The sequence below is a fragment of the Crocuta crocuta genome, unplaced genomic scaffold (genome assembly GCF_008692635.1).
Source record: "Crocuta crocuta isolate KB4526 unplaced genomic scaffold, BGI_CrCroc_1.0 scaffold139, whole genome shotgun sequence".
NCBI lineage: Eukaryota > Metazoa > Chordata > Mammalia > Carnivora > Hyaenidae > Crocuta > Crocuta crocuta.
Window position 1 is genome coordinate 9,315,871 of NW_027533258.1, and position 9,395 is coordinate 9,325,265.

Consider the following 9,395-nt stretch of genomic DNA (forward strand, 5'->3'; position numbering starts at 1 on the left):
GATGAGCCAAGTTGTACCATTCTCTACCTTCGTAAACTATTAAGACTCATGCTGAAGCACGAGTCCCGGTACAAAGGCCCTCTGGGATAGAGCTAAAGGGGTCACTATCACAGTCCCTGAGAGGAAGCAAAAATGCCCCCCCCTTCCCTGCCACCAACTCATTCAGACTCGAGAAACAGAGGCCGATTTCCGCTGGGGGTAGTGGGGGTCGACCAGTTGCCTCTGGAGAGGTTTGGCCGCCAATGTCAACTCTCGCTAATGAGAATGCTGGGCTCCGGCCACGTCACACACAAAAGTGACGCGGTGCGCACAGGCCTGCCTTGGAAACTCTGAGGAGATGGGGTATATGTAACCCTCTGTGAATCAGGTGAGCAGACACCTCAGTGTCAAAGGTTTGATTCAGACGAATCTCTCCATATTTTTGTGGCCCTTATTTTCTGTACCCAGGCTGGGCCAGGGACTCCAGTGGCCTGCTGGAAACATCCACCAGATGTCCCACCACTTCCTCCATCTCCTGCCTAACCCCCAAAACACATCCTTCTTTGGCCCCAGCTGAAATGTTCAAAGTGAGTTTCAGGCTTCTGCCAATGACAGCTTCACTTCCCTAGTTACTAAGACCCAAAGGCCTCATCAAATCACCTGTAATTATCCCCCTCCCCCGCTTTCATTTTACCCTCGAGGGCACCAAACCCAAAAGACTCTCTCAAATCCATTTACCCAGTATTTTCTTCCTGGATCTCCCCAGTCCTGAGTCTCCTATTTCCCCCTTTCCTCCCTTCCCACACTTCTCTCCCTTGAATTTCTTCTTGTTCCAGCCCAACAGTCCACACAGCCGTCAGAATAATTTCTCTAAAATGGCTCTGTGTACAGAGCACCACTGGCTCCAAAATTTGTTTCAGCGTCCCGTTGACTTTGTGGTCAACTACAAAGCCTGGCATTCAAGGCCCTCCCAAAGCAACTCCAACCCACTTCTACTGTCTACTTTCTACCGTTCACCTTGACCCTCTACTGTATCCCCCAAACAGCTCCCTGCCTCTCTGGGCCCTTTTTAAAATGTTTATTCACTTTGTGAGAGACAGAGAAGCAGAGGGAGGAGAGAGAATCCCAGTAGGCTCCCCACTGTCAGCACAGAGTCTGACACGGGGCTCGATCCCACGTACGGCGAGACCATGACCCAAGCCGAAATCAAGAGTTGGATGCTCAACCGATTGAGCCACCCAGGCTCCCCTCTCTGGGCCTTTTATTGACTCCCATTGCCCTGCACGCCACAGATGCTCCCTAGGCATGGCCAGCCCACCTTCCTCTCTGCCTTTTGAAGTCTCATTCATATACTACCTCCTCCAAGAAGCCTTCCCTGAATACCTGAAGCCTCAAAATGAATGCTCCTTCCTCTAAGTTCAAGAAGAACCTCACATAGTTCACAGGAGACTTACTGAACCCAGCTTTTTGGTCATAGATGTGTCCAGGCTCCCCAGAAAAAACCACAGCTCACAGAGCACAGGGACAATAGTGATTGTCCTACTATCCCTCAGCAACAGGCATTTAGCAAACACTCAATTCAATGTGCTTTCATTAAAAGTGAAAGAATGAATCAATAGTTTGGTGGCTGTAACTCCAAACACAAGACCGACAGCACTTTCTGGAAAATGCCCCAAAATCTGAGAAAAAAACACATTATACAAAGATTCGTTAGTATAAAAGGCTGAACTTAGGTGATGTCAGGTTACAAAGGTACTGACCTCTAAGTCATGGGCAATTAGGGCTTTTCTGTAGCCCAAATCTTTTTAATTTGTTAATGTTTATTTATATTAGAGAGAGAGATAGAAAGAGAGACAGAGGTAGAGTGTGAGCAGGGGAGGGGCAGAGAGAGAGGGAGACACAGAATCCGAAGCAGGCTCCAGGCTCTGAGCCGTCAGCACAGAGCCTGACACGGGGCTTGAACTCAGGAACAGCGAGATCATGACCTGAGCTGTAGTCAGATGCTTAACTGACTGGGTCCCCCAGGATGCCTCTGTAGCCCAAATCTTAAACCCAGCCTATAACACATATAATCCCCAAGGCAACATCTGTTGCTTTTGTTTGTAATAATAAAGAAAAACCGTAATAATAATAGTTTTTATTTAAAAATTATTCTCTTGGACCTTGAGGTGAGAAGTAGCTTTCTAGAAGGAAGCAAGTCTCATTGATCAGCTCTGAGTTTAGTGCTTGCTGTGTTCTAGGCACCGTTCAAAGCCTTGGGTACTCAACCACATCACTCTAAAAAGCACCCCCACCTGCATGGAGTTTCTATTCTAACAGGGAAGACAGACAATAAGCAAGTACACAAATTTCCTTCTGTCAGGTTATGACAGGTGCTGTAAAGGAACACACCCAGAGTGGGAGATGAGGTGTGGCAAAGGCTGGTCCCTGAGTGAATATAGGGCTTGATGTCACAGGATTGATTGTCTTCCTCCATAAAACTGTCAAGGCCCTTACAATAAAGGGCTGCTATATAAAACGCAACAGAGATACGGAAATAAAAAACATCATGATATATGCCTTAAATAGAGAAGTTTATCTTACTTTCTATCACAGTCCCTGGCATAAAGTGGGCATTCAATAAATATTGGTTGGGGGGCGCCTGGGTGGTTCAGTCCGTTAGTCCAACTCTTGATTTCGGCTCAGGTCATGATCTCACGGTTCGTGAGTTCTAGCCCCGCGTCAGGCTCTGTGCTGACAGCCCAGAGCCCACTTGGGATTCTCCTTCTTCTGGCTCTCTGTTCCTTCCCCATTTGTGCTCTCTCTCTATATCTATCTACCTCTATCTCTCAAATAAATTTAATTCTTAAAAAACGTTTTAAATAAATAAAAATTGGTTGGATGCATTACTTGCTAAGGGGTCTACAGAATGCCCAGCCTTCAACCAGATGATAAATTCCCCCTTCTAAAATAAGGAATGGTAGGAGCGCCTGGGTGGCTTAGTCGGTTAAGCGTCCGACTTTCGCTTAGGTCATGATCTCGCGGTTCGTGGGTTCAAGCCCCGCGTCGGGCTCTGTGCTGACTGCCAGCTCAGAGCCTGGAGCCTATTTCAGAGTCTGTGTCTCCCTCTCTCTCTGACCCTCCCCTGCTCACGCTGTCTCTCTCTCTCTCTCTCTCTCTCTCTCTCTCTCCTAGAAAAAAATAAAAATATTAAAAAATAAATAAAGGAATGGTAACCAGCTAATGTCTGAGTCAAAAATGCCGCCTTCTGGTTGGTCCCTGACCCTTGAACCAGACAGCCACGAACAGCCGAGCCCGGGGTAATCCCGTACCACCTTGAAGACAAAAATAAATTCATTTGTTGCCTTTCTTGCATCCTCAGTAGCTTCTGGAACAAACCGCGCTCGCCAACGACGCAAAGCAACTGGGCCTTCCAAACCTCGGCTCTTCTGTCTGAATCTCTGTCCCCTAAATTCCAAATTCCAGGCGTCTGTAGGTCCACGGAAAGACGGGAATGGGGTATGAGGACTTTGCTGTGGCTTAGGTAACAAACCGCCTTGCTGTTCCTTCCCTTTCCACTGTCTCTGTCTGAGAATGCCACCTGCTTCCGCCCGAGGACCACGTGCCCGAAGGGTCCCCCTCCCTGCACCGGCCTCCGGGCTGGCTTGCTGAGAGGTGGCCCCTTGCAGGTGAGAATGAGGACAATTCAGGTTGAAGCTGAAACGGGCCTTCCTGTCACCTGTCTGGTGCCGGGAAGGAAAGGGCCCTCGTCCTTATCCGGGGGGGGGAGGGGGGGTAAACTGAGGTTGCAAGAGCCTTTGCTGAGCCTTCCCCCAACACGCCACGAATGCAACCTGATGTCGTGCCACGCTCCCATGAATCTCTCGGGCTGCCCCAGTTTCCTCCCCAGCAACCTACCTGAAAGGCAGACATCCCCCCGTTCTGGAATGATCTAGAGCCTTCCGGTTTTCCTGGCTTCAGAGCCTCCACTCCCTGCTCCAAGCTTCTGTCTTCACTGTCAGCCCCGCCTCCCACCCGGCCCCTTGGGTCACTACCCACGCCCCAGAGTGACGGCTGCCTCCGCAGAGAAGGATGGCACCGCGCTCTTAATCGCTAGCTTGGGTGACACCTGGCAACCCTGAGGGCTACTGACATCACACCTACATAAACAGCGTGACTGTCCCCAGACAAAAGCAATATCTGCTCACACACCTTTACAGAGGCAAGGTGGCGCTGGCTTCGCTGGCTCTCAACCCATTCGAATGAAATGACAGGGCTTGAAAGAAATGGAATGCTTCTTACCAACCTGTGCTGACTGCTTCGGGCAATTTCAGCCAAAACCCGTCCGCAGGGAAGCCAGTGAGTCAAAGTTACCAGGACTGAACGGCTGTTCAACAAATGGTTACTGAGTGCCTGCTCTGTCTCGGCTCCGGGAATAGAGCAGATCATGAAACCAGCTTACAGAAAAGAAAGGAAACAGAAAAGAAACATTAGCATGCCAGGTAGTGATAGATACTAAGAAGAAACAAATAGGCTAGAATTTTTCTTTTTTCTTTCTTTTTTTTTTTTTTTTTTGGTTTTATTTAATTTTGAAACAGAGACAGAGCACTAGTAGGGGAGGGGCAGAGAGAGAGGGAGACACAGAATCCGAAACAGGCTCCAGGCTCTGAGCTGGCAGCACAGAGCCCAACACGGGGCTCGAACCCACGAACCGTGAGAGCATGACCTGAGCCGAAGTTGGACGCTTAACCCGACTGAGCCACCCAGACACCCCAAGAATTTTTCAGTATTTTATATTTTAATGGTGGCATTTAGGGCAGTACCTGGCAGGCACTTAGCATTTACTGAATGCAGAAATACCTTCCACTGAATGTTTTTTAAGTTCTGCAATATTTTCATTGCTCTCTGCTGCTGAGTACTTCCTCTTTTTTCTTCCTTTTTACCAAAGCACTTTTATCATTTAGAACTCCAATAAAGAACTCTACCGTTAAAAAAAAAATGAGTAACAAGACGCAGTTGATAAAATTTTTAAATTCAGGCAGCTGACACACATACCATATTCCACCTTGCTCCTAATCAAAAACATTTCAAGTAGAACAGCAAAGAAAAGATTCCATATTTCATCCAAAAAACATATGAGAGTTTTCTTTTAATGTTTATTTATCTTTGAAAGAGAGAGAGAGAGAGAGAGAGAGGGAGAGAGCGCACATATATATGAGCAGGGGAGGGGCAGAAAGAGAAGGGGACAGAGGATCCAAAGCGGGCGCTGTGCTGACAGCCCCATGCGGGGCTCGAACTCACAAACTGTGAGATCACGACCTGAGCTGAAGTCAGACGCTTAATGGACTGAACCACCCAGGTTCTTTTCTTTATTTTTTCACCAAAAATGATTAAATGTATATTTTTTATTTTAAAAAAAGAAGGCATCCAAATTTAAAGCAAGATAATTTCCTCGAAATTCTTTGCAAAGAATTTCCTAAGTCTGTGGCTTTAGGACCTTTATAAACTCCAGCCTTGGGGCGCCTGGGTGGCTTAGTCGGTTGGGCGTCCGACTTTCGCTTGGGTCATGATCTCACGGTTCGTGGGTTCGAGCCCCGCGTCGGGCTCTGTGCTGACTGCCAGCTCAGAGCCTGGAGCCTGTTTCAGTCTGTGACTCCCTCTCTCTCTGACCCTCCCTGCTCACGCTGTCTCTCTCTCTCTCCTAGAAATAAATAAAACATTAAAAAAAAAAAAATTTAAACTCCAGCCTTGAAGCCAAGTCACTCTATCAGATACAAGAGCAAATGAGGACACACTCGAGGAAGTTTCGAAGGCTCCCACTTGTGGGGCGCAAATCACAAGAGTTAATTTCTTCTGCTAGGGCTCCCTAATTAGCCCAGTCTGATGGTTTTCCCTCCTGAAAATATATATAAGCTCATTCTGCAGAAATCTAGTTTCCACCCTACAATCATTTCTTTAACACATTTTTTAATGTTTATTTATTTTTGAGAAAAAGAGACAGAGCGTGAGTGGGGGAGGGGCCGAGAGAGCGGGAGACACAGAATCTGAAGCAGCTCCAGGCTCTGAGCTGTCAGCACAGAGCCCGATGTCGGGCTGGAACCCACGAACCGTGAGATCATGACCTGAGCCGAAGTCAGATGCTTAACCGATCGAGCCACCCAGGCGCCCCCAGAATGAACCACTTTCAAGGGCATCTAAAGTCTGGTGTTTTCGTCTCCTGTGGCCACTAGAACTGATTACCACAAGCTTTGTGGCTTAACACAACTCGAGTGTATTCTGCTGCCGTTCCCAAGGGCAGGCGCCCAAACTGAGACTTAGAGGGGTGCAATCAACGTGTTGAGAGGGACTGGCTCCTGCTGGGGGCCCCCCGGGGGGTGGGGCAAGGGTTCTTGCCACTTCCAGCTTCCAGCGACCTCAGGGCTTCTAAGCTGGTGACCACCTCTCTCCAGCAGCTGCCTCTGGCGTCCCATTGTCTGACTGGGACACACACACGCACACGCACGCGCACACGCACACACACACGCACGCACACGCACGGCTTGCTCTTAGGAGGACTCATTTGATCACATGTGACCCACCCAAATATTGCAAAATAATCTCCCCTTTTCAAAAGCCTTAATCACGTCTGCAAGGCTCTTTTTGCCATAGAAGGTAACACACTTACGGGCTCTGGGGGTTAGGATGTGGACATCTTTGGGGCGCTGTTATGCTCGCTGCCACATCCCGTGTTCTGTTACCACATTCGCGATATTTCCCATTTCTGCATACCATCTTTTAACTGAGTCACTTTTCTTTTTTTGTTGTTTTTTTGTTTTTTTAAAAAAAGGACTAAAGTCAACTGGGTGGCTCAGTCAGTTAAGCGTCCAACTTCGGCTCAGGTCATAATGTCGTGTTTCATGGGTTCGAGCCCCGCGTCGGGCTCTGTGCTGACAGCTCGGAGCCTGGAGCCTGCTTTGGATTCTGTGTCTCCCTCTCTCTCTGCCCCTCCCCTGCTCGTGCTCTATCTCTCTGTCTCTCAAAAGTAAACATTACAACAGTAATAAAAAATAAATAAAACCTCAAGTGTCCGTGTCTGTACCATGTAACATCGCTTTGCAGGCCACCGGTACTACAAAGGCCGTCCTTCGGGGGAGGAAAATAGAACCCAGCCAGCTGGCTCTGCAGAAGAGGGGAAATTGTCCCAGAGCGCACAGCAGCAAAGAGTGAAATTTCAGCAGCACCCACAACCTCTCCCCCCCCCCCCATCTCCGGGCTCTTTAATCACAACTCGAAGCATGTCAACGTTTCCTCAATAGCATCCCCACTCTGGTGACTCATATCGTCTAGTGCTCGGGTCCCCTTCGGTGACACTCATGAGTCTTTTATATTTAGGAAGCGGAGCCTCCCACTGCTTCCCATGTCGACCGACATTCCTGGCATCCTATTTCTCCATGGTAAACAGCTGCGTGGGAACTCGGTGCACGTTTGGACAGCACCCAGGCGCTGGGGAAGAATGAGCTGAAATGGGAGGTCAGTGGCCGGCGGAGACTTTGAGCCGCGTCCCCTGGAATCTGACCCAGCTGCAGGCTGGACCTCAGACACCACTTCAGAGAAGTCAGTGCTGCTTTCCATACACACAGCGTGGGATGATATAATCACCCTCCTCTTCCATAACCATCGGCGTGCAATAAAAATAGCTTTCATTCATTGGATACTTGGTACGGGGCGGGCCCTGTGACAGGTACCTGCCAAACATCCAGGCACACAACTCTGTGAAGTAGCTCTTAGTCTCCCACATTACAGATGAGAAAGCCACGTCTCGGAGGAGTTAAGCAATTTGTCCGAGTTGCACGGCAGGCATGACAAAGCCTGTGTTCACAGAGGCTGGGAAGACACAAGAGACCTTCAGAAATCCACCTGAGATGAGGAAGAAAGGTGGGGAGCCCAGAGAGGGTGAGCAACCTGCCTGAGGACACACAGTTAACAGGACTGAGGAGTCTTTGATGCCCAGACCAGTTCCTTCTTTCCGATTTTCTCTCCTGAGCTACTGTGTGTTCGGACGCCTGCCTGATGGGCTTCTGTGTTCTCTCCACTAACCAACTGACTCCTCCCTGGTGCTTCCGTACGGTCATTTTCCCTCGGGTTGCAAGCTGCAGAGAAATCTAAGGAGAACCGCAGAGTGACCTTCACTCTCTCTTCCTCCGACCCACAGGAAAAAAAAAAAAAAAGACAGAAAGTGCTAGAAAATCTCTGTGAGTCTGTATTCCCTGATTTGGAATTAGTCATAATTTAACCAGAAAAGGATTAAATTTTACTTTTCTCCTTCCCCTCCCCACCAAAAAACAGATTGCTAAGCAGATAACACAGTGGGAACGAGGTCAGATGGGCTCATGATCAAAAGGGGAACTTGTTAATGAAAACTTTAACCCAGAAGAACCTAAGTGTCCATCAACAGGGTATGTGCACGTATCCACACAACGGGGCGGCTGGAAGACTCGGTGAGTTGAGTGCCCAACTCTTGATTTAAGCTCAGGTCATGGTCTCAGCATCGTGGGATCAAGCCCCATATCGGGTTCCATGCTGAGCATGGAGCCTGCTTAGGATTCCCTCTCTCTTCCTCACTACATCTCCTCACCTCAATGCTCTCTCTCTCTCTCTCAAATAAATAAATATATAAATGAAATCAAATGAAATATATCCACACAATGAAGTACCATGGTACCACTAACAATGTCATAGAACTATGTACAATATGAGAACAAATTATGAGAAGTAAATCAAAAGTATGAATATAAATTAAGATGACTCTGCTTTTATTTTTATAAGCACATGACTCCAGAGAAGGTGATTGATATTTTCTTTTTTGTGTATACCTGTACTTTCCAACTTTTCTACAGCGAATACAGATTACTTTCTCAATCCAAGGAAGGGAAAAATAGCATTCAAAACTGAGAATAACAACGCGATATAACTTTTCGCTAATCAGAGGAGAAAACTTTAAGATAAATGATAATGTGGGAGCCTGGGGGGCTCAGTTGGTTAAGTGTCCGAATTCAGCTCAGGTCTTGATCTCACAGTTCGTGGGTTCGAGCCCTGCGTCGGGCTCTGTGCTGACGGCTCAGAGCCTGGAGCCTGCTTCGGATTCTGTGTCTCCCTCTCTCTCTGCCCCTCCCCCACTCGTGCTCGCTTGCTCTCTCAAAAGTAAAATAAGCATTTAAAACTGTTAAAAATAATAATAAAATAAAATGAATGATAATACTCAGTGCTGTTAAAAGTATGAGAAAGCCAGGGCACCTGAGTGGCTCAGTTGAGTGTCTGGCTCTTGATGTCAGTTCAGGTCACGATCCCAAGTTTTGTGAGATAAATCCCCACACGGGGCTCCATCTGACCTTGTTCCCACTGTGTTATCTGCTTAGCAATCTGTTTTTTGGTGGCGGGGGGGGGGGGGTGGAAGGGGA

At 48.0% G+C, this 9,395-nt stretch overlaps 1 protein-coding gene across 2 annotated transcripts in view; it reads right to left on the reverse strand.

Annotated features, from left to right (window-relative positions):
- NDEL1 (nudE neurodevelopment protein 1 like 1) overlaps nt 1–9,395 on the reverse strand; it is a 42,356-nt gene that overhangs the window by 30,364 nt on the left and 2,597 nt on the right. Inside the window, exon 2 of one of the 2 annotated variants that reach the window (XM_077746538.1) lies at nt 4,265–4,415. The exons of the other annotated variant lie outside the window; for it this stretch is intronic. The gene's annotated coding sequence lies outside the window, so the exon portion shown is untranslated. The remainder of the gene's footprint in view (nt 1–4,264; nt 4,416–9,395) is intronic. 2 annotated transcript variants of the gene reach the window in all.